Source organism: Chelonia mydas, chromosome 6 (genome assembly GCF_015237465.2).
Source record: "Chelonia mydas isolate rCheMyd1 chromosome 6, rCheMyd1.pri.v2, whole genome shotgun sequence".
NCBI classification, from domain to species: Eukaryota; Metazoa; Chordata; order Testudines; family Cheloniidae; genus Chelonia; species Chelonia mydas.
In genome coordinates, this window is record NC_051246.2 from 18,581,049 (window position 1) to 18,608,658 (window position 27,610).

The 27,610-nt window shown below is 48.3% G+C and overlaps 1 pseudogene; it reads left to right on the forward strand.

Moving 5' to 3' along the window:
• The first annotated feature begins 1,539 nt into the window (after positions 1-1,539).
• On the forward strand, positions 1,540-20,421 carry LOC114020827 (annotated as a pseudogene).
• Positions 20,422-27,610: the final 7,189 nt, after the last annotated feature.

The window sequence follows — 27,610 nt, forward strand, 5'->3', positions numbered from 1 at the left end:
CCCTTATTGCTGCTGGGACCTTAATGGACACACACTATTCCCCACCCCAAACTCACCCTCTCGTCTCTAATCTTACCAACAGTAGAATAAAGGACTATAAGAGCATTGTAGTGAATTGTTTCTCTCTGATGGGCGGGGTGATCCACATTCCACCGATGAGGAGGCAGGAAGGGAACATTCTCATATCTTCTGCTGTGGCCCCAATCCCAACCTGCAGCCTCCTGATATGCCAGCCCTGAGCTCCCTCCACATGCAGCTCTCCCAATGCCCCTTCAACCTGACCCACAGCCTCTTGCTTTTCCAGCCCTGGCTCCCCACACACAGCTCTGCTGATGCCCCCTTACCCTGACCTGCAGCTCCCACACTGCAATTCCATTCTAGTCCCACCCCATCCCCCACTATGCGAATGCCCCTCACTCCTGACCTGTTTGTTTTGTTACTTACAACAGTATCTCATGAGATGGGCTTGGGGGCTGTCCATAAATTACATAACACAGACATTTGGGGGTAAGGGCTGTGACAGGTACCACTGGAACTGGGGACCACTGAGTCCTTTGACTCACCAGCCTGTGCTCAGCCTGCAGACCCGCTCCCAGTCCTACACTTCCACCAGCGTTCACACAGGCGGGGACACACCCAGCTGCAGTTACATGCAGGCTCTCTGACCCGCCGCTACATGAACCAACAGCTAGGATTTGCTGTGGGGCCAGGAGATGCCCCAGTCCTTAGGCCAGCACAGAGGAAAGCCAGGGCCAGCATGAGGGCTGGGTCTATGAGGGGGCGGGGTCACATTCCGAGGTATTGTTAGAGATGGGGCCAGAGCTAGGAGAGAGCAGGGACAGATTTCACTTCACTGGAGAAACTCAGGAATAGCCAGACTGGATCAGAGGTGAGGTCCATTTGCCCAGTGTCCTGTCTTCTGGCACCACACTGAGTTGGGGTGGGGTCATCACAGAGCTGCCATCCTCCACTTATACCACTAGTAGAATTCATTGTAGAGTGCAACACTATTGGTTATGATCAGCCACCTTTGGTCAGAAGAGGTTACGGTATGGAACAGGAAGGGGAGCTGCAGGTCAGGAATGAGGAGCAAATGTGTGTGTGTCAGGCCCGAGGGCTGGAATAGCAGGGGGGCCTGTGAGTCTAGCTCAAGGGGCATCAGCAGAGCTGCTTGGAGACCCAGGACAGGAATAGCAGGGGGTTCTGTGGGGCAGGAGTCCCTGTGTATCCTGTGTGCTTGCCTTCTGAGTGGGACTCTTCATGCCAGCAGACTTGCTGGAGGCAGGCAGAGTGACTCCGCTGGATAGGCCGGAATCACCCTGAAATTGGGTGTGGTGGCCACTAGGCGTGTGCATTAGCTGTTTGAAGGTACTTGGGAGATTTCCATTGTGGGCATGCAGCCTGGCCACCCAGAATCCCTCTCTGAGAGTGGAACCAATGGAAACGCAAGGGGAGGAGTTCAGCCACAGGAAGAATGGGAGCCAGACTGGAGGACTCAGTGGTGGAGCGGCACAAGCACTAGACGGGTACACTGTCAGGATGGCGTTGCAGGAATTAAACCCATCCCACTCCCCCAAGCGGAGAAGAGGCAGAGGAGAAGGGCTGCAGGCTGTGCACATGGCAGAGGCTCATAGGGAGCTTGAAGAGACTGTGAGACACTAGCGCTTGTTTCCCAGGCTCTAAGGAGACAGCCAGTGGTGTAGTGGAGCCAGAATGTGCTGGAACACCATTTCCGTACTATCCACCCTCCACAGCACACCCCTGTGACCCTCCTCACCCCTCAGCCCCTAGGTTAGGGCTCCATTCAGCCCCCTGCATGTGAGGGCAGGGGCAGAGAGCAACATGGGGGCAGGGGTAGAGAGCCAGGCCAGTGGGGATCTCTGGCATTCCAGTACCTTCCAGCTCCAGGACTACACTGCTGTCCACAGCCCGCCCTACAAAGGGTCCGGACACCATTCCACAGAGACTGAGCAGGGTAAACCCTCCCCCAGAAGAGCCATTCGGGAGCCTACATATGTGTGTGCCCATAATTATATTGCAGTAGTGTGCTGTGGTAGTAACAAAGAGTAAAACTTGGGGGGAATCCCCTGAAAGGGTTGGCTTTAACAGTTGCTATTGACAATAGTCACAGTTGTTCGAGACTCTTCAGTAAACATATGCATTCACAGAGAAAGAGAGAGAGATTTAGGCCATGGCTACACTTAAAACAATACAGTGGCACAGCTACAGTGCTGCAGCTACACCACCTGTAGCGCTCTGGGGGAGACACTACCTACGGCCGACGGAAGGGGTTCTCCTGTCACGGTCATAAATCCACCTCCCCGACAGGCAGTAGCTAGGTCGACAGGAGAATTCTTCTGCCCACCTAGCACTGTCTAAATAGAACTTAGGTCATCTTAACTACATTGCTCAGGGGCGTGGATTTAGCTGGGTCAATCTAATTTTCTAGTGTAGACCAGTGCTTAGTAAGCATTTGCTTTTAGAGACTGTCCCACTGTCTGAGCTGAGATTTATTCTATGCAAAATAAAGCTCAATCCAAGTCTTGAGAAGACTAAACTCTGAACATTAAGCTGGGGTACAGAAAGATGGGAAAGTCCCACCAGACCTTATATGAGCATGTTCTCTTCCCAAAACCAGCTACACCTCAATTGTCTCTGTGGCATCAGAGATCTCAAACCAAACCTCCCTTCTTAAAATTGGATTTCCATTTTGCCACTTTGTTGAAAGATCTGGAGTGGGGCATAAGAACATAAGAGCTGCCGTACTAGGTCCGACCAATGGTCCATCTAACCCAGGGGGTCTCAAACACACGGCCTGCAGAGTTATTTCCTGGGGCCCGCCACAGGCACTGACTCCACCAGCAGCCAAGCTGTTTGGCAGCACTTAGGACTTTCCAGGAGGGAGGGGGAGGAGCAGGCACGCAGCATGCTCAGGGGAGGAGGCGGAGAAGAGGCAGGCCCCAGCCCCACCTCAGCAGAAGAGGAGGATAGCCACACCATGCCTGCAACTCAGTCTCAGATCTCTGCGAAGGACAAAGGTACAATCCCTGGCTGTGGCTCCACCTCTGCGGCCACACAGCATGTCTCCTTGAGCCACCAAGGTCACCTGAAACCAGGCTGGCTGGAAAGCTCTGTGCGGTGCACAAGTGTTTACTCCACAATACCCCAGCCAGCAAAGCTCTGTCTTTCATAACACTTTCGTAATTGCTTCCCCAAAGGGGCAGTGGGTGCCAGGCAGTCGGTGAGATAAATATTGAGGGACTGAGATCACTTTGGGGAGGCTGAGAGCTGTGGTTTAAGCACCAGGTCTGGGTTTTTTAAAAAAAAAAAAAATTGGTGGAATCTATTGACTTTATGAAACACTAGTTTGGGGAAGAGGGGAAGGCTATCGCTCAGGAAACTCCTTCTCGAGTGACCCCAGATTTGACTTACTATGTCTATTCCAAGTCACAGTAAATTTCAAGACAATCTGAGTAAGTATGCGGATGTTAGAACTCTTGGAATAGTCAGCCTAGAAATAGAAATGTCATCTTAACCTAAACCATGCACTGTAAATACCCATTTGGGGGAAGGCAAAGTGCCCGGAATGGCAGCCTCTGGCATAATGCAGGCTCGTAACGTCCCTGGGGTAGGGCTGGTCAGCTTTTCCCAGGTGCAGCATGTACAGTTATGTTTGTGGAAGAATATCATTTAGAGACACTCCCTCATAAGGGACAGTATTATGAATATAGAAATTTAAAGATGTACCCTGGAAGATGGGGTGGAGAACACTGTGTCGCTATGTACAGCAGTTCACGACAGAAGCTCCCTAGTTTCTTTTATTAAGTTTAATTCCTTTCTCATTCACTGCTTTGTTGTTTAATGAACCCCAAGATCGTTACACGGTGTCAGAAGTATTGAGTGAGAAGGAGATAGCAGTCATTTCAAAGTCAATTCCTGTGTTTGAAACTGAAAGCAGAGGCAAGGGGAGCATGTGGAGGAGCAAACAGAGAACAAAGGCTTTTGTATGTATTTGGTGAGCACCATAGTAGCTTGACCAGCTTAAAGAGGAGGGGGGAAAGCCAAAAATGGATGTGTTGCAACCTCCATCCAGTCTGCAATTGTCAGGCAATGTTGCAGAGAACTGAGAAAAAAATTCAGATAGAGATTTGAATTGTATTTAGCAGCGATGGGGCAGAGGAGAAAATGATAATGTGAATTTATCAATCTTTTTGCATGTTGTTGTGGAGGAAGCATTGGATATTTATAACAACTTTAAGTTTGAAGAAGGTGAAAGCATGAAGTTAAGTAAAATACAGTAACTCCTCACTTAAAGTCATCCCTTGTTTCATTGTTAGGTTGCTGATCAATTAGGGAACTTGCTCGTTTAAAGTTGTGCAATGCTCCCTTCTAACATCGTTTGGCAGCTGCCTGCTTTGTCCACTGCTTGCAGGAAGAGCAGCCTGTTGCAGCGAGCTGGTGGGGGCTTGGAACCAGGGTGGACCGGCAGCCCACCTATCAGCTCCCCACTCCTCTAAGTTCCCTGTGCACCAGCTGCCCAGCAGGCTACCAATTGCCTGCAGTTCAGCTGTCCCTCCCCACACTGCCATGTGCTGCTCCTGCCCTCTGCCTTGGACCTGCACCCCGAGACTCCTGCTTGCTGTGCGGGGCAGGGGCAGGGGAGGAAAAAGGGAGCTAATGTCAGGGTGTCCCCCTCCCCCCTGCTCCTGCACCCCGCTTACCCCATCTTCCATAGAGCAGGGGAACACATGACATGGCTCAGGAGGGAGGGAGCTTACTGGCAGCAGCTGCAGTCTCAGCAAGCTGATCTAATTAACAAGGCAGTGTACTTAACAGTAGGGTCAGCTACTTAAAGGGACAATTCACATCTCTCTCTCACACACAGGGTGTGTGTCTCTGTCTCTGTCTGCGAGGCTGTCTCCCCTCCCTCCATTCCTGCTGCCTTGTAGAGTGTGAGAGTTAACCCTTGAGGGCTCAGCCAATTGCTAGTTCATCATTTAGCAGTAAGGCATTCCCTGGGAAATATCCCACCCTCTGACTCCTCCACCTCAACCAAGCTTCACAATCTTCATTGCTGTGTACCAGTATTAAATTGTTTGTTTAAAACTTATACTGTGTGTGTGTATACATATATAATATAGTCTTTTGTCTGGTGAAAAAAATTTCCCTAGAACCTAACGCCCTCATTTACGTTAATTCTTATGGGGAAATTGGATTCGCTTAACATCGTTTCTCTTAAAGTCGCATTTTTCAGGAACATAACTGCAGCGTTAAGGGAGGAGGTACTGTACTGACTAAATTTGAGGAACACTGCATGCCAAAAAGGAATGAGACCTTTGAGAGACACAATTTTTTTACATGCCTGCAAAAAATCAATTATACCATAGAGCAATATGTCACATAGTTAAGGAAACTCAGTAAAACCTGCAACTTTGGTGAGTTGACTGGTCAGAGATAGAATCATTTGTGGCATTCAAGACAATGTGTTAAGAGAGAGACTGCTCTGTGAAGGAGACTTAACTTTAGAACAAGCTCTCCAGATATGCAGGGCAGCAGAAACTGTGAAAACACAAGCCAGAGAGCTGAATCCACCAGAGGGAGCTATCTGTGTACTAAGTACAAAAGCATATAGCCAGAATAAGTCAAATCAAAGAGTGGAACCACTCACTATGAAAACCACTGCAATGGGGAAGGCTGAGTACAGACAGTCATGGGGAAGGTGTGGATCACAGCATGGCCCCAAACACTGTGTTGTCTTTGGGAAACTGTCATAAATGTGGGGGGAATAATGATTTTGCAAAATGCAGCAGATCTCAAATGCAGAAAAGTCAAGAACAATGAGGAGTACAGTGGCACCTTAAAGACTAACAGATTTATTTGGGCATAAGCTTTCGTCGGTAGAAAACCACTTCTTCAGATGAAAGACTAACACAGTTAGTGCAAACAGACTAACATGGCTACCCCTCTGATACTAGAAAACTCAAGCACATTCATTTGAAGACAACCTGGTTGGGGAGTTTATCATAGATGTACTGGAATCTAGAAAGCCTGATGAGAGGGACTGGATAGTACTTGTGACAGTGAATGGAACAATTATTCCACTGAAACTGGACACAGGAGCTCAGGTTAATATTCTGTCAGAACAAGATTACGAGAGACTGAAAATAAGACCAAACTGGGACCACCAAAAATAAAAGTAACTGGTTATTCTGGAACAAATATACCAGTGAAGGGGAGGTGCGTTGCTAGCATCAACCATAAAAACACTGTGTGCAGGCTCCTGTTCACTGAAGTGCCAAAGAAGGTGACACCAATTTTAGGCCTGGCTGCGAGTGAAAAACTCAATCTGGTAAACCGGGTGTTCTCACTAAATGATCATACTGAACCTGGCTATGAGGCACTGTTTTGGGAATATCATGATCTGTTTCAAAGGTTGAGTTGCTTGCAGGGTGAACATATAATCCGGATAAACAAGCAGGTCCCTCCAGTTATCCATCCATTTCATAAACAAACTAGAGAAATACAACCTAGATGGAGCTACTATAAAGTGGGTCAAAACTGGTTGGAAAACCATTCCCAGAGAGTAGTTATCCATGGTTCACAGTCATGCTGGAAGGGCATAACAAGTGGGGACCCGCAGGGATCAGTTCTGGGTCCGGTTCTGTTCAATATCTTCATTGATGAGTTAGATAATGGCATCATAGAGAGTACACTTATAAAGTTTGCAGATGATACCAAGCTGGGAGGGGTTGCAAGTGCTTTGGAGGATAGGATTAAAATTCAAAAGGATCTGGACAAACTGGAGAAATGGTCTGAAGGAAATAGGATGAAATTCAATAAGGACAAATGCAAAGTACTCCATTTAGGAAGGAAGAATCAGTTGCACACATACAAAATGGGAAATGACTGCCTAGGAAGAAGTACTGCGGAAAGGGATCTGGGGGTCACCGTGGACCACAAGCTAAACATGAGTCAACAGTGTAACACTGTTGCAAAAAAAGTGAACGCCATTCTGGGATGTATAAGTATGAGAAGTAATTCTTCTGCTCTACTCGGTGCTGATTCAGCCTCAACTGGAGTATTGTGTCCAGTTCTGGGCACCACATTTCAGGAAAGATGTGGACAAATTGGAGAAAGTCCAGAGAAGAGCAACAGAAATGCTTAAAGTTCTAGAAAACATGACCTATGAGGGAAGATTGAAAAAATTGGGTTTGTTTAGTCTGGAAAAGAAAAAACCGAGAGGGGACATGATAACAGTTTTCAGCTACGGAAATGGTTCTTAGAAGGAGGAGGGAGAAGAATTGTTCTTCTTAATCTCTGAGGATTGGACAAGAAGCAATGGGCTTAAATTGCAACAAGGGGGGCTTAGGTTGGACATGAGGAAAAACTTCCTGTCAGGGTGGTTAAGCACTGGAATAAATTGCCGAGGGAGGTTGTGGAATCTCCATCATTGGAGATTTTTAAGAGCAGGTAGGCAAACATCAATTTTATAAATTCATTACATATATAGGATGAAAGATAAGATACGTTACCTTGACCTTCATTTCCATAACGTGCAATGTGATTTGCTAGAAGTGGATCGAATGCTGCGACAACCTCAAGGGCTATCATGTAAGTGCCGTGGTGATCCAAATTTTTCCACCTTACCTCTAAATGCAAGTCCTCTGCTTGAAAGTTTCTTTACCACTGCTACAATCCTCTTCAACACATTTCTCCAATAAATAATGTCTTCTTCCATTTGAAATATTAAATCTGTATCAATTCTTCCGGATACCTCGCCTCTCTTCACCACGGTCAGTGCGCACGTTTTATGTTCAGTCGAATGTTCATGTTCACATAGTCGAGCTGATATGTTTTTCCAGTCATGGAATCCACTCGTCGCCAGACTAGAGATCCCTCTGAATAATCGACATGGGGCCCAAAACACGGCTCCTTTGCTCTCCGATTATATCAGATATTGCCATGGCTTTACTTCACTGTTTAAAAGATGTTGTTCAAACACATTTTTTGTTAGAACACGCATTTTAGCAGTAGATTGTCTTTTTGAGTTAGTAAAATCACTATCAATATTGTGTTTAATACCATACGTTGATAAATACTCAATTGTAGCATCATTTAATATCCACTGGGCCGGGTCATCACTTATGGTAGATATTTCAATGTCAGATTGAATTTCTGATTGACATGATTCACAAATCTCTGCATTATTGCCAAACATATCCAGATCAACATGATTCCCGGTAGTCTCTGATATGCTAGTATTTGGAGCATTTTCTTCAACACTAACCGCAGCCGGAATTTCTTCCTTAGTTTCAATATGTACTTTAATCACACCAATATTTTCACTTTTTACTTCACTACTACTTTCAAGTATTTTTTCTGTCTCACTGTCGGCACTAACTGATACAACAAAGGAATCCATTTTGCGCATTTTTGCTATCATTTCATTTTCCCTTTCTTTCTTTTGAATAGAATTGTTTTGAACTGAGAACCGCTTAATTTCTTCCTTCCGGTCATATTGTTAATGCTTAGGATTGTCGTGAGCATGTTCTTTACTAAAGGGCGTCGCGCCGTCGTGGGTGGTTTCAGTGCGCGCTGTGATTGGTAGAATTGCGGCGCGCAGCGCTGATGTCACGATTATAAAAATGCTGATATTAAAAATTTGCCACCCCTGCAAATTTGCCGCCCTAGGCATAGGCCTTGTCGGCCTAGGTGATAATATGGCGCTGACAGGGAGGAATGTGTTTTAAGGGTTACAGAACTGACTTTTGTTGGGGACATTATTTCCAACAAAGGTGTACAACCTGATTAGATGAAGATTTCAGCCACTGAAATGATGCCACGTCTGCAGTCAAAGAAAGATGTTCAACGGTTCCTGGGAATGGTTAATTATTTTGGAAAATTCATCCGTAATCTATCTACCAAAGCAGCGGCTTAGAGAAGATTCCTAGAGAATAAAATTGAATGGTGTTGGGGTGCAGAACAGGAGGCATCATGGGAAGGTTTAAAACAACAACTGATAAAAGAGACAGTGTTGACGTTCTATGCACCAGGAAGGCCTATTTAAATCTAAGCAGAAGCTTCACAGTCTGGGGTAGGTGCAGTGATTTTACGGAAGCATAAGGATTGTTGGCAACCAATGGCATATGCATCCAAATCACTGTCTAAGGCAGAAACCAGATATGCACAGATTGAGGAGGAGCTTTTAGGAATATTGTTGGCCTGTGACAGGCTCAATCAGTATATTTGTGGCCAGACAGTGGAAGTTGAAATGGACCACAAGCCCCTGATAGCGTTATTTAACAAACCGCTAAATGACTGTACCTTAAGGATTCAAAGAATGATGATAAAGCTGTAAAAGCATGATGTGGTTGTGACCTACACACCCGGTAAATTCATGTTCACTGCAGATGCACTTTCCAGAATGGTGACTCCCACTACGAAACCAGAGCATAGGGACCGACTTCCCCTCTTTCCCATGGGTGCTCGGCCCCCCCCCGCCCCCTGAAAGACCTGAGACTTGCTAACCTGCCTGGAGAAAGGCTACTGAGGAAAGTGAATGGTAAAGATTCTCTCCAGAGTGATGTGCTGGTAACCTCTCCTCTCTAGATTGTTGACACACTGGATTTAGGGGAACACGCTAGATGGGTTGAGAATTTAATGTGTGTATTATTAGATAGTTGTTAGCTGTTTATATATTCGTATATAAAAACTACTGGGTTTTTGTTGTTGTTTTTTAAGGGGGAAGATGTAGAGATATGTTTGTGGAAGATTGTCATTTAGAGAGGCTCCCCCATAAGGGAGAGTATTATGAACACAGGAATTTAGAGATGTGCCCTGGAAACTGGGGTGGAGAACACTGTGTCGCTGTGTACAGCAGTTCACCACAGAAGCTCCCTAGTTTGTTTTATCAAAGGTTTTATCCTTTCTCATTCACTGGTTTCTTGTTTAATGAACGCCAATATTATTACATAGGATGCATCTGATTCTCCCCATCCCTCCCCCTAGGTCAGAGGCATTGTGGACACCAACCAGATCTTTGGTCTGAGCAAGACCGAACCCAGCTACTTAAGCTACTTTGCCCCCTACGATGGGATCCGGGGTCTGGCCTTCTCCAACGTCTCCTCCTCTGGAGCCACACCTGTCTTTGACAACATGATAAACGAGGGTTTGGTGTCCCAGGACCTCTTCTCTCTCTACCTGAGCTCAAAAGTCAGGGCTGGAAACAGCCCATCTGTCTGCAGCAAGATTCACATACCTATACCGCCTCTCACAGAGCGATCCTGCGATGTTTGCATCAGAATTCCCAAACACAGCCACCTCTGGGGTGGAACGTGGCAGCCATTCTGTGCTTGTGCCATATGTTTTGGGGAGCAGAAGTGAATGATGGTATCTCTAATAACAACTGCAGGGGAAATTAACATTAGGAAGAATCTAGTTACTAGCTATGACTGGAAAATGCCCCCCCGCAAGAAAATTTCTATTTTCCAGCAAAAAATCAAAAACTGAAATAATTCAGTTTGGAAATATTGCCCTGGTGCTTGGTGGGAGTTTGAATGGGGATGTCTCATGCTCCCAGTCTCCTGTATAGGCTGGAGTCCCTGGTCAGACTACACTGCCCATGGTGCACCACTGTCCTACCTCATGGTGGAGGAAGGGTGTTGCATGATGTGAAATGCACCAGTCTGACTCTCTCCTCCACTGAAGTGTTTGTCATTCTCTCGTTAGCCAATAATTCATGCATCTTCCCTGACTCTCCTCTCTCCCTTCTCGTGATGTTCAGTGGCATCGACTCATCTTACTACTCTGGCAGCCTGAACTGGATCCCTCTCTCCTACTGGGAAATCACCATGAACAGGTATTGCCCACCCCTTGGCCATTCCACCTGGGGGCTATTGGAAGACAGGTCAAATGTTAATGAAGTGTACATCGGAGCCACGGGAAGCTCAGCTTTCAGAGTCTAGACAAAATGAGAGACAAGGGAGCCACAAAAACACCTTCCATGGAGCCATAGGAATGGGACTCCCCTGCTAGGTTAGGTCAGGTCAGTGATTCTCAACTTTGTTCATACCAGCAACCCCTTCCCATCTGTCCAGCTCTGTTTCGCAGTATGAGAAGGGCAGGGTAGCTGGGACCGTCAGTCCCAGAAGGCTGTAGCATAAGGAGCGACGGGCAGTAGCCATGGAAGAAAAAGTCTAGGATGAGACATCAGAGCAAAGTTCTTGGTAGTCATAGCAAAGGGGCAGTGGGGCAGCTCCACCCCGCAGGTTTGTCCCTGGCTGCTTGTGGGCCGAGTGGGGATGAGATCGGAAGTGTTCCTGGGGACATTCCCCTGACTCTCTCTCTCTTCCAGCATCACCATGAATGGCCACCTTATCCCTTGCGCTCATGGCTGGTAGGCTATTGTCGACACTGGCACCTCTGTGCTGGCGGGGGCCCCCACGGCCATCTCCAAAATCCTGCACTACGTTGGTGCCCGCGGGGACTCCAGCAACCTGGTCAGGTCAGGGAGGAGGGATGGGTGTTTCTAGGGGCATCTGCTACACACGCGTGTGGCCGAACCCCTGATTCCAATGCCACTGCCCACAGGCTGCACCCAGCCAGCATAGGGATCAGCTGGGTCACTCTGCAGATTCCCTGGTGCTTCCACCCACTGGTAGCCCACAGGAACACAGGGGAGGTCAGCGTCCCCAGCATGTGGCCAGGCCAAATATAGAATCCGGGACCGTCGGAGCTGACAACATTGGTCCTTTGGTTCAATCTGCAGAGCCTCAGGCTTTCAGAGCCAGAGGTTCAATCCCTGGAGAGGACCCAGTCAGGCAGTGACCCAGCTCATTTAGATCCCATTGCTAATCACATGGAGCTTCCCTTTGCCCACCTCCCTTGTTGGAGAGTTGAGTGCTGAAGCCGTGACTAACCTGCTCCTGGATGTTGCCTTTCTCCCTACAGATCAGCTGCAGCGCCAAGCACACCCTGCCCGACATCATCTTCACTATCAATGGCATCAGGTTCCCTCTGCCCACCACCGCCTACATCCGCCAGGTAAGTATCTGCGTCGGGGCCTCTCAGCAAGGGCTTGTGCCTGAGGCTGCAGGACCGTCACTGAAATGCAGCACAGAGTCTGGCCTTAGCATGGGGGGAGGGCAAAGAGCTCTTCCCCAAAGGACTGCACAGGCAGCCTGTAGAGCTGGCTGCCCCAGGAAATCACCATGCCAGGGGGCTTACTGGGGTCGGAGAGGGGTTAAATGAGCAGCTACCCGAGCTCGGAGGCTAGCTCAAGAGAGTTCACTGCCTCGCGCTCCAGGGCTTGGGCAAGTGGGATTCAAGAATGAGTCGTCTTCCCCCCCGGACAGAACTTTTCCCCTCTCTGGTGTGGAACTGGTGAGCTGTTTCAGAAGGCGAGGAAAGGCAGAGAAGAAGCCCCAGTCCAATCATAATCACAGGAGGGTTAGGGGAGCAGAATATAATTACTCCCATTAGAATTTGCCCAGGCCAGTGGGGAGAGCACCTTCTGTCTTACCAAGGGATTTCGAAGGAGGAGAAGTGGTTGGTGTGGAGCTGGGAACTATATCTCCAAGTGGTTTAGTTTCCTAGACAGAACGGCAGACGGAGGAGCACTGCTGAGTCCCCCATGCTCTGTTAGGCAGAGACAGTTGGAATGGGGTCGCTCAACAAAGAGGATCTCCCTTAAGCACCTGGAGCCCAGAGTGATTCCTGAACGCCCCATGGTACCAGGATTAAATAGCAATTCAAGAAAATACCTTGAGTGGAGAAATGGAGCAGCTCAAAATTCCACCAGAGCTGAAGCTGGCTGGAAATACGGAAGACAAGTGGAAGAGATTTAAACAGGGCCTTGCATTGTGTCTGCAAGCAATGGGTGCCAGTGAAAAGGGAGGCAATCAGATGTAGCCTTATTTCTGACCAGAGCAGGTTCTGGTGCACGTTTCTCTAAAATTTCAGTTAAGTCAGACTAACTATGAAACTGTTTTACAAAAATGTAAGGAGTACTGCACTCTGCATAAAACTGAAACTTATGAGACTTTAACCTGAGGCTCCAAAAGGAAAGTGAAACTAGAGTAGAATTTGTGCCTGATCCAGGGCTGGCAAGCCAATTTTGCAGGTTTTTTTAGGGGGCAGAGCGGGGACTAACCAAGTCCCTGAGAAGAGACCAAACTGTGACTGGAATGCGGAACAAAGCGAGGAGACCCAGAATCAACCCTTCACAAAGCGCTCCAAGTCCAAGCACTCATGGAGGATGGACAGAGCTCTGACACTGCAGGCATGATTGAGAATCCAAAATGCTGTAGGAAACCCGAAGAAGAGCTCTGTGTAGCTCAAAAGTTTCTCTCTTTCCCCAGCAGAAGCTGGTCCAATAAAAGATATTACCGCCCCCACCCTGTCTCTCTAATAGGAAACCTAAGGCAGAAACAACAAGGAGTCCGGTAGCACCTTAAAGACTAACAGATTTATTTGGACATAAGCTTTCATGGGTAAAAAAACCATTTCTTCAATTTTTGTGGATACAGACTAACACGGCTATCCCCGGATACTAAGGCAGAAAGGCACACGAGCTCAGGCAGAATTAGGGAAGAACAGCACCAGCAGAAGTTCAGGCAATGCCTGGCATATCAGAAGAGATACAAGAACCGCCATTAATTCCATCGCTTTGCAAGAGTTTTCCAGCACCGGCAGAGTGCGCGCAGCCTGGACAAAGAGGACGACGACAGTACGACGAGCTCAGCTGTATGTTTCATAGGAGCAAGTTACCATTGCAGCAAAAGATGACCTGGCTGTCACAGATGGAAAGCAAATGGGAGGTTTATTAATGTTACGTTGGACACTGGTGCACAAGCTGATGAGTTCCCACAAATAGCGTTATCGACACTAAAAGAAAAGCCACAGGTAAACTCAGGGATTATAGCAGTGAGCTTATCCCCAGCAAGGAGTATGTGAACTAGACATATGGGTAAACTGGGAAAGCTACAATGTGGAATAGTACCAGGGAAAAGCACACCCATTACTGGGTTAAGTGTGTGAAGCCCCTGGTCTCATCAAGAGGATGCAAAGGGTTTGAGGACATCTTCCAGGGGATGGAGACGCTTTCAGCAGAGTACAGAATAGAGCTGAAAGAGCCCAACCACCCCACAATTCACACCCCGAGGAAAGCTCCCCTCACACTAAGGCAGAGGCAGAGAGAGGAGCTGGATAGATTCATTGATCTGGGAATCACAGAGCAGGTAGAGGAACTAACAGAGTGGGTATAATCATTGGTCGTTGTAGAAAACACAGACAGAACCCTTCGCTTATGCATAACCTCAAAAGAATTAAATCTATTTAAAAAGTGGACGTTTTTCACTACCACAGGGAAAGATATTTTGGGGGAGATGGCGGATGCCAAGTGTTTCTCTACACGGGATGTGTCACAGCAGGATTCTGGTTGGTGCCCTGAGAAGGACAGAGTACATGTTTGTTCTCCTTCAGCATCCCCTATGGGAGACACCATTTCCACAGATGGACACCTGGCTTGTGTTCAGCACCCTTGGTGCTTCACTGGAAAATACAACACGCTGTTGATGGTACAGAGGGTGCCATGGTTTACACAGGCGATGTTCTGATCTGGAGAAAACCAGCAGAACATCATGACCAGAGGCTCCAAGCAGCTGGGAAAGAGCCAGAGCTGCTGAGCTAAAGCTAAAATAAACAAGCGTCAAAATTCTGTGTAATGGAAACAATGTCACTGGGCAAGAAGTTAGTCTAGCAAGGGACACAGGTCGATCACGGTGAGGGTGAGACCATCACCAACATGCCTGCCCCAACATACAAGGAAGGGTACAATGATTCCTTGGAACAGTGAACTGTCTACAGAAATTTGTGCCCAAGCTAACAGCTCAAACAAGCCAGCTGAGAGCATTACTGTGCAAAGACATGCAATGCACTGGGGTGCAAATCTTCATAGAGAGTTTGAGACAATGAAGGGGTTAAAAAGGGCCCAGTCCTGTGAAACTCTGACAGTAAGCTCAAAACTCAGTTGTCCATGGACATCTCTGAAGAAGATATTGGCACAGTCTTCCTACAGCAGGATCATAGAATATCAGGGTTGGAAGGGACCTCAGGAGGTCATCTAGTCCAACCCCCTGCTCAAAGCAGGACCAATCCCCAATCAAATCATCCCAGCCAGGGCTTTGACAAGCCTGACCTTAAAAACTTCTAAGGAAGGAGATTCTACCACCTCCCTAGGTAACGCATTCCAGTGTTTCACCACCCTCCTAGTGAAAAAGTTTTTCCTAATATCCAACCTAAACCTCCCCCACTGCAACTTGAGACCATTACTCCTTGTCCTGTTATCTGCTATCACTGAGAATAGTCTAGATCCATCCTCTTTGGATCCACCTTTCAGGTAGTTGAAAGCAGCTATCAAATCCCCCCTCATTCTTCTCTTCTGCAGACTAAACAATCCCAGTTCCCTCAGCCTCTCCGCATAAGTCATGTGTTCCAGACCCCTAATCATTTTTGTTGCCCTTCGCTGGACTCTCTCCAATTTTTCCACATCCTTCTTGTAGTGTGGGGCCCAAAACTGGACACAGTATTCCAGATGAGGCCTCACCAATGCCGAATAGAGGGGAATGATCAAGTCCTTCCATCTACTGGCAATGCTCCTACTTATACAGCCCAAAATGCCATTAGCCTTCTTGGCAACAAGGGCACACTGTTGACTCATACCCAGCTTCTCGTCCACTGTCACCCCTAGGTCCTTTTCCGCAGAACTGCTGCCTAGCCATTCGGTCCCTAGTCTGTAGCGGTGCATTGGATTCTTCCGTCCTAAGTGCAGGAGGAGACTTTGGATTTTTGTCCACTGGTGTAAAGAGTTTCATGTCTTTATTTATGGGGGCCAGTGTTCGCTGAAACGGACCAGAAACCACTTATTGTCATTGCCAAAGGGGCCTAGGAACCATCCCACCACCCCCATGAATACAAAGATTACTTTTTCAGCTGCAAAGATAGGATTTGCAAATCCAGTACGAACCTGGAGGAGATTTGGCAGTCTCAAACATGCTCCCTAGAGCATTTGACAAGACAGCAGTGGAGCAAAGTCCAGAGCTGTTTTACATGTCAGTTTGATTAAAAAGCCAGTCCAGCCTCAGACAAAATGTGCATTGCGATTGCCAGAGTTACTGCTTAGGACGAGATGCTGCAGAAAGTGGTTAAGGCTATTAGCACCAAGTGACCGTGACCACGCGTTCCCAGCCCCTCTCACCAGTTCAGGGGGAAGCTCTCAGTCCTAGATGGGATTTTGTTTAAAGGCACCAGGACAGTGATCTCTGAGCTACTGCAGAAACATATGTTAAAAAGGAGACATGAAGGTCATTTCATGATTGAAAAATCTAAGCGAAGGGTCAGAGACTTTTTACACTGGCCTCAAACGAATAGCAACATTGAGGAACTGTCAAGGCTTGTCGTATATGCCAAAAATACAGGCGTAGTCATGCAAAATCCTATGTTAGTGGCAGAGGAAAAATTTTCCCCCTGGAGTAGAAATTCGTCTACATTGGCTGGAAAAAAAAGACTATGTATTTGTCCTAAACTACTAGTCTCACTTCCCTGAGGCAGCCACACTAAAAGGTACTACAGCTAAACAGTTGATTGTGCATCTCTATTTTCGCGAGTCATAACTCTGAGCCACACCTGCCATTGTGATGTCTGACAACGGGCTTCAGTTGAGCAGGCATGAGTTTCAGCAGTTTGCTGTGAAGTTTGGGTTAGACGTGTGGAGAATATGGAAATGTCTGTAATATTTATAGGAAAAATATGCATGACTCAGTTTCCCCTACTTACTTTGTATTGCTAGGCACTGGGTGTGGAGGAGTTAATTTCTTCTTGGAAAGAGGGGGAATAAGAGATGGCTGCTGGTCACAGAAGCCTACCCAGGTTGGCATGAATGAACTCTCAGGGACTGACCGCATAGCAATGGAGTGCCCTGCGGAGATCATGGAAGACCAACAACTGGGCACTGACTGGCAGCCAAGAGAAGCGGAACATGTGACCACAGTGGAACTGCAACTGGAGGCGGGGCAGACTGCTAAGCAGGCTAATCCGAGTTCGCAGAGATTACATCCACGAGGCTATGGAAGAGGGGGCAGGTGATTCCACCAACACAGATTTAGAGTTAAATTGTGCTGTCCTAGGCTAATCTACGGACTCCTCAGCCCTGGATTCCAGGTGACTAATGAATGCTGGATTGTTTTGAAAAGGCAGCACAGCAAATCTCTAATGGTCACACTGCTCCCAAAGGGGTAAAATCTCACTCATTTGGACTCACCGGAGAACCCTGCTGAAAATCACAGGGGCTGAATCCAGAGGGCCTGGTCTTGGAGTATTGGAACCATGGGGCTTGCCCTTGAAAAATTGGGGACCTAGGGCCTAGTACTTTAAGGGGCACTCCCAGAGAGTCAGTATAAAGTTTGGAGGCATGGCACACCCTGTAAAAATCACGCTAGTCCCCATTATCCCACATCCAATAGGACGGTGAGGTGAAAAATAGTGTTAAAATAACAAAGGGCTGAGAAGTCAGACTCTGAGCCATGCTTAGCACAGTTCAGTTACAGGATGGCACCAATGAACATGGGTTGCTACCTGCAGACATGTGGTTTAACAGAATGCTGATAAGTAGAACGCCTGCAATGACAGAATCTGCTGTCCCAGAAACTGGGGATTTGCAGAAGAATAAAGAGAGACAGAGACAACTAAAAAGAAGCCAGATGATTTGGGATCCCAGGAGCTTCCACCAAATCGTGGACATGATGCAGCACGCATCTGTAATAGAAATCAATGGCCACCAACAGCGGTGAGGTCACGTGAGGCTCCCCTGAGGTTGCATGAGGCAGTCACCCAAGACAGACACATACTGAGGAGGAAGAGGTGACACCTTCTCCAACATCCAGAAGGGAGGGAGGAGGGGCGCTGGGTTGGCCGCTTGGCCTGAGACAGTCTCAGTTAGGTAACAAATACAGCAGGTGGAGACAAGCGAGCCCCAGGACATACCACCATGGAGCAAATGGACTGACTGCCTCCTGACAGCAGTAGCACTGACACATCCAGGGAGATTGGCAGGTCCTAGCTAGAAAGAAGGGCACCTCGGAAATCAATTGAGCGTTACTAGTGGTTGGTTATAAGTATATGGAATGGAGAATTCCGTGAGTGCTGTTTAAGTGGTGTTGTGATTGAGTCCTGGCTGGGAAAGGAGGAGGTTAGCATCCCGGACAGGAAGTCTAGGGGAGGGGCTGCAGAGGTCCATGTGCTGTTCTGCAGAAGCAGTTAGAACTGAGCACCGGGCAATTCCTTCAAGCACCTTGGGCCCAGAGTCATCACTGTATATCCCATCTGAAGGGCAGCTACCCCTAGCAGCTGGCTGAGGCATTGGGTCGGTACTGACACCTAAACTCGACTCACTGCCTGTCTCCTATCCATGCCTGCCCCAGCCTCATGCAGCTTAGCTTGGGAGCTCCGAGATTCCAGCCCAACATACAGAGAGTCAGTGGAGTTCCAGCCCAACAACCCCTGTCCCATTTTTCCTGGTGCAGAACTCAGGCTCTTGCTCTCCCGGCTTTGAAGGCATCGATGTCCCCACCTCCGCCGGAGAGCTCTGGATCCTCGGAGACGTCTTCATCCACCAGTACTACGTTGTCTTCGACAGGGCCTATAAATCATTGTTGCAACCAGGGTCCTATGGTTGCACCACGTCTTGTACGGAAGAGGTCAAGTGGGGTGTCTATGGAAAGGTTGTAGTTTGCTGGTCATGATTATGTTGTCTGTATGTGTGGATCATTTTTGTATTTGAAGTTATGAATATTGGCTATGTACCTGTATCTCAGTGACAGGTTTCAGAGTAGCAGCCGTGTTAGTCTGTATCCGCAAAAAGAAAAGGAGGACTTGTGGCACCTTAGAGACTAACAAATTTATTTGAGCATGAGCATCCAATGAAGTGAGCTGTAGCTCACGAAAGCTTATGCTCAAATAAATTTGTTAGTCTCTAAGGTGCCACAAGTCCTCCTTTTCCTTTTGTATCTCAGTGTGTTTGATTCTAAGTAGCCTCAGTGAAGCATTTTGTCAGCTTCTTGAGAAAGAACTATTCTCAGTAAGTTCCCAATGAAGAAACACTTAACTGACAGTGGACTTAGGGAGATGCCAATCCACATCTGAGCTTTCCTGGGAATGTTCAAACTAACATGTAAACAATGGCGTCGGCCTGCAAAAAGCTGAATCATTCATAGACATGGGACTTGCCCAGATGGCTACAAACTCCATTTTGTTGCTGTGACTTTGCACAGAAGGACAAAGGGGTTTCCACTCACAAGAGAGAGAGAATATAAAAGACCCTGGAAGCCTCTCCATTTTCTCTTCAACTGGCTTAAGAGATGGCCTCTCCACCCCCAAGAGATGCCTCAAAGAAACTGGAATAAAGGACAGTAACTACGGGGGTGGGAGTGATTGCTAGACCCAGACTAGGAAGGAGTCCAATCTGTGAAAGAAGCATATTGGAATATCTCTGAGAGTGAGATTTTATCTGTAATCAGGGGATGAAAGAACAAGATAAAGGATAGGAAGGACAATTTAAGAAAACAAGCACTGGTCGAACAATAATTGATTACAGCATGATGGTGCAAAACTCATTGGTCCCAATGAAGAAAAATCACTATATGAACAGGGTGCCTTGTCATGAAACTTTGGGTTCGTCCTGCCAAGACTTCCCCAGATGCTTCCGCAGAGCATCGTGTCGTGACTGACAGAACCCGGCTCCTCCCTACCCGTGATCAACCTAGCTGACATCTAGATTGATCTAGACTCTGGAGTGGTAACTATAACATCGATTGGCAGGACAGTGTGTGTGTGTGTGTGTGTGTGTGTGTGTGTGTGTGTGTGTGTGTGTGTGTGTGTGTGTGTGTGTGTGTGTGTGTGTGTGTGTGTGTGTGTGTGTGTGTGTGATTGAATGCATATGCTAATTATTGTATTTCCAATAAATGCAGCATATTGCCTTTTCCACTGAAAAAGATCCCGTGTGCTTCTTATAAGCATAAAACTTGGGACACAATGTGACCCATGTAATTCACTGATGTTCTGCAGAACTGGCACTTGTCAATGGAAAGCTTCAGTCCATAGGCCTCCAACCTGTGATTTACTTTAAGAAGTCTTTCTTCATGCTCCTCTAAGGTTCTTCCAAATACAATCAGATCATCCAAATAAACCAAGACTTGCAGTAAGTTCATGTCTCCCATGGCTTTCTCCGTAAGATGTTGAAATGTGGCAGGTGCCCCAGAAATCCCTTGAGGCATGCGTTCAAACTGAGAAAACCCTAAAGGCTGTCTTCTCCTTATCTTTTGCTCCCAGAGGGATCTGGTAGTGTTCACTTCGAAGATCCAGTACTGAGAACCACTGACTTCCCAGCAAACAGCCTAAGGCATCTTGTACTCGAGACAAGGTGTACTGGTCAATCACAGTACGGCTGTTTAGGGTGCAGTAGTCGATACACATCCGGCTTTTCCCATTCTTTTTATGAACCACCACAATGGGTGAGGCGGTATAGGCTGCGGGACTCTGTAATGATGCCATTTGCAATCAACTCCTGGTGCAACCTCCAAGCATGTCTTCCATCTCGGAAAGAGCAACCTCCTAGAGCTCTCCCTAAAGGGTCAGGAGTCCTGTGGTCTGATGTTGTGCTCTACTCCTTTTGCACAGCCCATGTCCCACTCATGCAGGGAGAACGCCTTGGATCTTTCACAAAGCTTCTTCCTCAGGCGATCCTTCCACTCCTCAGACCATGGGGAATCTCCAGAGTCAAACTTTGCAGGATCTATCACTGAAACTTCAGTTTCACACTGGGGTCTTACAATGGATTCAGGGTCAAAGAAATCTGCTAGTTTCTGCCCTTGTGTCACAACAACATCATGACTTGTTTCATTAGCAATCAGCATAATCACCTTTTCCTGGGCTCTGACAGGTAGGGTTATGACTCCACTGGGGACCAGCACTCCTTCCGGGAGCCGTCCCTCAGCCGGCTGCCCTACCATTGCCAATGCCCCTCTACTGCCTTTCAGCCCGGTTCTCATGACCAAGCACTTCTCGCTCCGTCCTTGCAGGCACTACTAAGGGGGTCGTGCCCACGTACCTCAATGCCCCCATTGGTAACTCAGACATCTCCTTTTTAGTGCCCTAAATTTTTCTATAGGCTTCAGCACAAAGCGTCTGGATCATCAGAGTGTTTAGATATTGGTCCCTAGCCCATTGTCTGCAGTAATCCGCGAGTAATCAGGCTCAACGGGTAGTGATCAATGGCTCCATGTCTAGTTGGCAGCCGGTATCTAGCGGATTGCCCCAAGGGTCAGTTCTGGGGCCAGTTTTGTTCAATATCTTCATTAATGATCTGGAGGATGGTGTGGATTGCACCCTCAGCAAGTTTGCGGATGACACTAAACTGGGAGCAGTGGTAGATACGCTGGAGGGTAGGGATAGGATACAGAGGGACCTAGACAAATTGGAGGATTGGGCCAAAAGAAATCTGATGAGGTTCAACAAGGACAAATGCAGAGTCCTGCACTTAGGACTGAAGAATCCAATGCACCGCTACAGACTAGGGACCGAATGGCTAGGCAGCAGTTCTGCGGAAAAGGACCTAGAGGTGACAGTGGACGAGAAGCTGGATATGAGTCAACAGTGTGCCCTTGTTGCCAAGAAGGCCAATGGCATTTTGGGGTGCATATCTAGGGGCATTGCCAGCAGATCGAGGGACGTGATCGTTCCCCTCTATTCGACATTGGTGAGGCCTCATCTAGAGTACTGTGTCCAGTTTTGTGCCCCACACTACAAGAAAGATGTGGAGAAATTGGAGAGAGTCCAGCGAAGGGCAACAAAAATGATTAGGGGACTGGAACACATGAGTTATGAGGAGAAGCAGAGGGAACTGGGATTGTTTAGTCTACGGAAGAGAAGAATGAGGGGGGATTTGATAGCTGCTTTCAACTACCTGAAAGGTGGATCCAAAGAGGATGGATCTAGACTATTCTCAGTGATACCAGATAACAGGACAAGGAGTAATGGTCTCAAGTTGCAGTGGGGGAGGTTTAGGTTGGATATTAGGAAAAACTTTTTCACTAGGAAGGTGGTGAAACACTGGAATGCGTTACCTAGGGAGGTGGTGGAATCCCCTTCCTTAGAAGTTTTTAAGGTCAGGCTTGACAAAGCCCTGGCTGGGATGATTTAGTTGGGATTGGTCCTGCTCTGGGCAGGGGGTTGGACTAGATGGCCTCCAGAGGTCCCTTCCAACTCTGTGATTCTATGATTCTATACCTTGAAGAGACTGGAGTTGGTCCCTGTCAGCACAGACACATCAGAGATTCCCTTAGGGTCAGGGCACATTAATGCAGTGGAGTCTACCTCTTGTCTTACCCCAGCAACCTCCTCTGGGAATTCCAGGTGCACAATGATGTACCCTGGGCAGGGGTATTCATCCATGCTGAGGCCACACAGACAAAGTCCTGTCAGTGGCTGTATAGGCAGGTGCCTAGGCATCTGTTGGTAGAATGAGTGAAATATAATCGTCACTTGAGATCCAATGTGGAGCACTGCTTTACCCTCCATCCCTTCAGTCCTCACCGTGAGCTCTGCTCGAGGCCCCATCAGTGGTGCGGGGATCCTAGCTGGACAGTCTCTTCTAGGGGAGCCTTCAAGTCCTTTGGATCTGAGTGGCCCCCTTCCCCAGACTGTTCGGCAGTTCCTTGACCCCTCCCCACTGATCCTCAGCTTTCCATACACTAAGGAGGGATTTTCTTCATTACAGCACTTGGCAGCACTGTGCCCATCCTGACCACATCAGTAGCAGAAGAATTGTCCTTTCCCCCTTTGCCGAGGGGGGATGGTGCCTCTAAAAGCTGACTTCTCCATCGCTACAGCCGGCGGCTCCTTATGCCTGGAAGTCTTAATTCAGTCAATGGTGCTTTGCAGCTCAGCTGTCTGTTCTGTCAGGACGTGCATTTGTTGGGTAAGTTCCTCTCTGGTGCTCACCATCAGTAGAGTGGCTGTTCATAGGGGTGCTGTGCTGGCTGGCTCAGACAGTTGGGCTTCCCAAAACTCACTGGCAGCCTGCCTTTCTTCCTCCTCTCTCACCTCTTTTATCAGCTGGGAGTAACTCGGGGGAGGTTCCTGCCCTTCTATTAGCCAGAGATGAAGTAGAATCGGGTGCTGACATTGAGATCCTCTTACACTTTGAGCCAGTCTGGTCTGATCCATCTGCTCAGAAGTTACTGCTCCCCTCTGGACAGCTCTCGGAAGCCGTCTCTCCAGCCTCTGTATATAGGCTGAAACCTTCTCGCCCCTTTGCTGTCGGGAATTAAGGAACTTCCAGTAACTGTCCTCAGAGCCCTCTATGCTCCCAAAGGTGTGAGCGAGGGCCTCTAGGCAGTCCCTCACACCGACCCCAGGGTCAGTGAGCCTCAGAGTGCAAATCACGTCTAATGCTGGGCCCCTGAGGCTCTCTACTGGACCTCTTCACTTTTCTGCGTCTGGTACAGCCCACTCCTGCAGCTTTTCAGTGGTATGTTCCAACCAGGGTTCAAACGCCTCTTCCCCAGGTATTGGGATGGGACCCCCAGCAAAAAACCTTAACTTACAATAGGAGCTTGCTGTAGCATGGACAGCACAACCTTTTAGAGTGCTTTTGCCCCATCATCCGCAGAGGCTGCAGCCTGACCACTCAGGCTAAAGCACAAAGCATTTACCTGATGGATCAACAGTGACACCAGGTGGCCAGTTGAGGTAAGTCACAAATCATTTCCCCCACAGTGCAGCAGTGACACCCGGTGGAACGTCAGGGGAATGAACAAAGCATTTCTCCCATGGAGCAACAGTGCTACCAGGTGGCCACTCTGGGTAGTGCACAGAGCTTTCCCTCATGGAGCAACAGTGCCACTGAATGGCCACTCTGGGTAGTGCACAAAGCATTTTCCTCCTTGAGCAACAGTGACACCAGGTTTCAGAGTAGCAGCTGTGTTAGTCTGTATTCGCAAAAAGAAAAGGAGGACTTGTGGTACCTTAGAGACTAACAAATTTATTTGAGCATAAGCTTTCATGAGCTTATGCTCAAGTGAGACCAGGTGGCCACTCAGCGTAATGCACAAATCAGTTCCCACACAGTGCAGCAGTGACACCCAGTGGAAGGTCAGGGGAATGCACAATGCATTTCTCTCATGGAGCAATAGTGACACCGTGTGGCCAGTCAGGGTAATGCACAGAGCATTTCTATGGAGCAACAATGACACCAGGTGGCCACTTGGGGTAATGCACAAAGCATTACTCTCGTAGAGCAACAGTGACACCAGGTGGCCAGTTGGGGGAATGCACAGAGCTATTCCCCCATGGAGCAGCAGTGACACCCGGTGGCCACTTGGGGTAATGCACAAAGCATTACTCTCGTAGAGCAACAGTGACACCCAATGGCCACTTGGGGTAATGCACAAACCATTTCCCTGATGGTGCAACAATGACACCGGGTGGCCAGTCGGTGTAATGCACAAAACATTTCCCTGATGGAGCAACAGTGAAACTGGGTGGACACCCAGGGGAATGCGCCCCTTTTTCCTCTACCTTGCTTTGCTCCCCCCCAGCTCAGCCCATCTGCCCTGTGTGCCCATGCGCACTCCCTAGGCGTTTTTGCCCCTGCCCCCTTTTCTGTTGCCCCTGTTCACTGCACCCCTTCATGATACTATAGTCCCCCCCTTTCTAGTCCAGCCAGAGGAGCCGATATCCCTGCCCTGCATCAGTACTTGCGCACCCTCTTCCTTTCCTTGATCGGCTCCCCTGTGCTCCCACCCCATTGGCACCCTCCTCCCCTGCCTGCAGCCTAGTGGGGAGGAGTGATAGGCTTTTACCTTCTGTTTCCCTCCTTCTCCTTCCACCAGTGAAGCCCCCTGCCCCTTGCTAACATGGCGGGAAAAACTGTGTGTGGAGCCTCTCCCATTGACTCTGTGGTCCCCCTGCCACCTCCCCCGTGTCTCCCAGTGGCTAATCTCTCGACAACAAGTCCAGGATCTGCCACTGGATGGCTACTCCCCCCACCATTTGAGGGGAGCCCCCTCGGCTGGTAAGAAGGTCCAGAGGAATAAAAATGGACAGCCCCCTATGATTGAGGATGCCCTCCCCAGATCCGACCGACGCCGATGCTTGCAGTGTGTCCTGGAATGGACTCCTGACGGTCAGCATGGGTGACCGGGACTGGCTAGAGCTGCCTTTCACTCTGGCAGAGTTCTCGGAGGCCCTCCGTCTCATGCCCATCAATGGCGTTCTACCACTTCAATGACAATGGAGTTCTACCATGTGTTCTGGCACGTCCTTGGCTCAGATCTTGCCACCCTCTGGGCCGAGTCTTTGGAGAGCAGAGTCCTCCCTCATGTTCACCTTGCTACCCAAGAAGGGGGACCTCCGTGACCTTTGGAACCTTGCTCCTCAGCACAGACTACAAAGTCGTAGGGAAGGCCATCTTGCTCCAGCTGGGGTCTGTGCTGGCGGACATGGTCCATCCCAACGAGACCATACCGTTTTTGATAATCTGTACTTGGTCTGGGACCTCTTGGAGCTGGGATGTAGGGATGTCATTCACCCTCCTGTCCCTGGACCAGGAGAAGGCATTTGACAGAATGGACCACGGGTATCTGCTGGACACTCTGTGGGCATTCGGCTTCAGGCCCCAGTTTGTGGGGTTTCTCCCAGTGCTGTAGGCTGACTTGGAGTGTCTGGTCAGGCTCAACTAGACCCTGACCAAGCTGGTCAGCTTTGGGTGGGGGGTGCGTCAGGGATGCTCAAAGTCAGGCCAGCTGTACGCTCTGGAGATCGAGCCCTTCCTCTGACTCCTCCACCAGAGGTTGACAGGGTTGGTGCTTCAGGAGACAGAGTTGCAGCTGGCCCTGTTGGCATATGCTGACGATGTGCTTCTCGTGGTCCAGATGTGACACTCTGTACCTCAGGGGGACACCCTACACCCCATGTCTATCTTTATAAAATGTTTGTGTGGTATCCAATGCAAAGTTTGTCATGTTGGGTGTCTTCTGAAGACTCATGATGCACTGAGCATGTTTGTTTGTTTATTCTACCTGAAGCAGTGTGTTTGGTTTGCAGTGTGTCAAAGGCTCCCCTTGGGATAACAAGCCTGATACATATCAATTTGTTTGTTAAATTGACAAACTTATATGAGCTTGCAGTGTCGAGCAGGTATAACTGGACACTGCAAGACAGAGGTTCCAAGGGTTGTGTCTGGGACTGGAGATATTGGCTAGTGTCATTCGCTTGCAAGTAGCTGGGAGCAGCTGACATGCCAGAGGCTGTGCGTGAACAGCCCAGGAGTGGGGGTTCTCACAGCAGAGCTGGGTAAGGCTGGCTCCCAGAGTCAAGGATTGGAGTGGCCTAGAAGATCACTGGTCTGGATAACACCAGAGGGGAACATCACAGTGGTGCAGCAAGCAAGGGTGTGTGTACGGCTTGTTACTCCAAGTGAAGATCACACTTTAAGCACTGATATTTGTGATTCTAGGTGAGTCTTAAGTGCAGTGGTTAAGAAGAGCCAGGAGGAGGTCTCAGTTTTGTCATTTTCTGTTTGCTTATTTCAGGAAAGGGAAGTAGGAAAATGAATGAAAGTAGTGAAGCGATTGCAAAGTTGGAGCTTTTTAGGCTTCAGTCTGCAGAAAAGGAGAGAGAGCACCAGCGATGACTGCGACTGAAAGACCTGGAGCTAAAAGAAAAAGAAAAAGAGGCAGGGCCATGGAGGCAGAGGCAGCCAGAGAGGAGGCTGCGCACAGAAGGGCCGTGGAAGAAAAAGAAAAGAAAGAGAGAGAGAGCGAAAACACCAGCTGGACCTGCTAGAGAAGCAGAACCAGAACCCCCCTGACCCCAACAAGTCCCATCACTCCAAAAATTCACAAATGGGAGCACTTATGTCCAGCATACAGTGAGGACAATGATGTTGCTGAATATCTGGCTGCCTTTGAAAGGCTGTTTGTAATACATGAAATCCCTGATGATAAGAGAGTTCCTATCCTGATTGCAAAATTAACAGGTAAAGCTTGAAATGTATTCAATGGAATGCCTATTGAAGATGCTTTAGACTATTGTAAATTTAAAAATACTGTTTTGGAAAGTTTTCAGATTACCCCTGAAAGGATTAGAGTTAAATTTAGGAATCTTAAGAGGGATATTGGTATGAGTCATGGGGACTATGTAAACAAAATGGAAGATTTGCTGGGAAAATGGGTGAGGGGTAAGGAGGTGGCGAGTTTTGAGGGAATGTTGGATCTTGTGGCTTAAGAGTATTCGCTAGGCATAGGTCAGGCTGAGCTGAAGCAGTGTCTGGGGACACAGATGTCAAGTCTGCGGATGAGATGCTTTTTTAGCTGATGCCTTCAAACAGAATCAGGCGTCTATTGAGGGCAGGCCACAGAAAGAGGGGTTTAAAACTATCGGGAAGGGCGGATCCCACTTTGCCCCGGGAAGAGAGAAGGGGGTTGGGAGACGAAACATTCTCTTACCCAAAAACATTCCTCTCCTGATAACTCCTACCCCAAATCTCCCAGCAAAA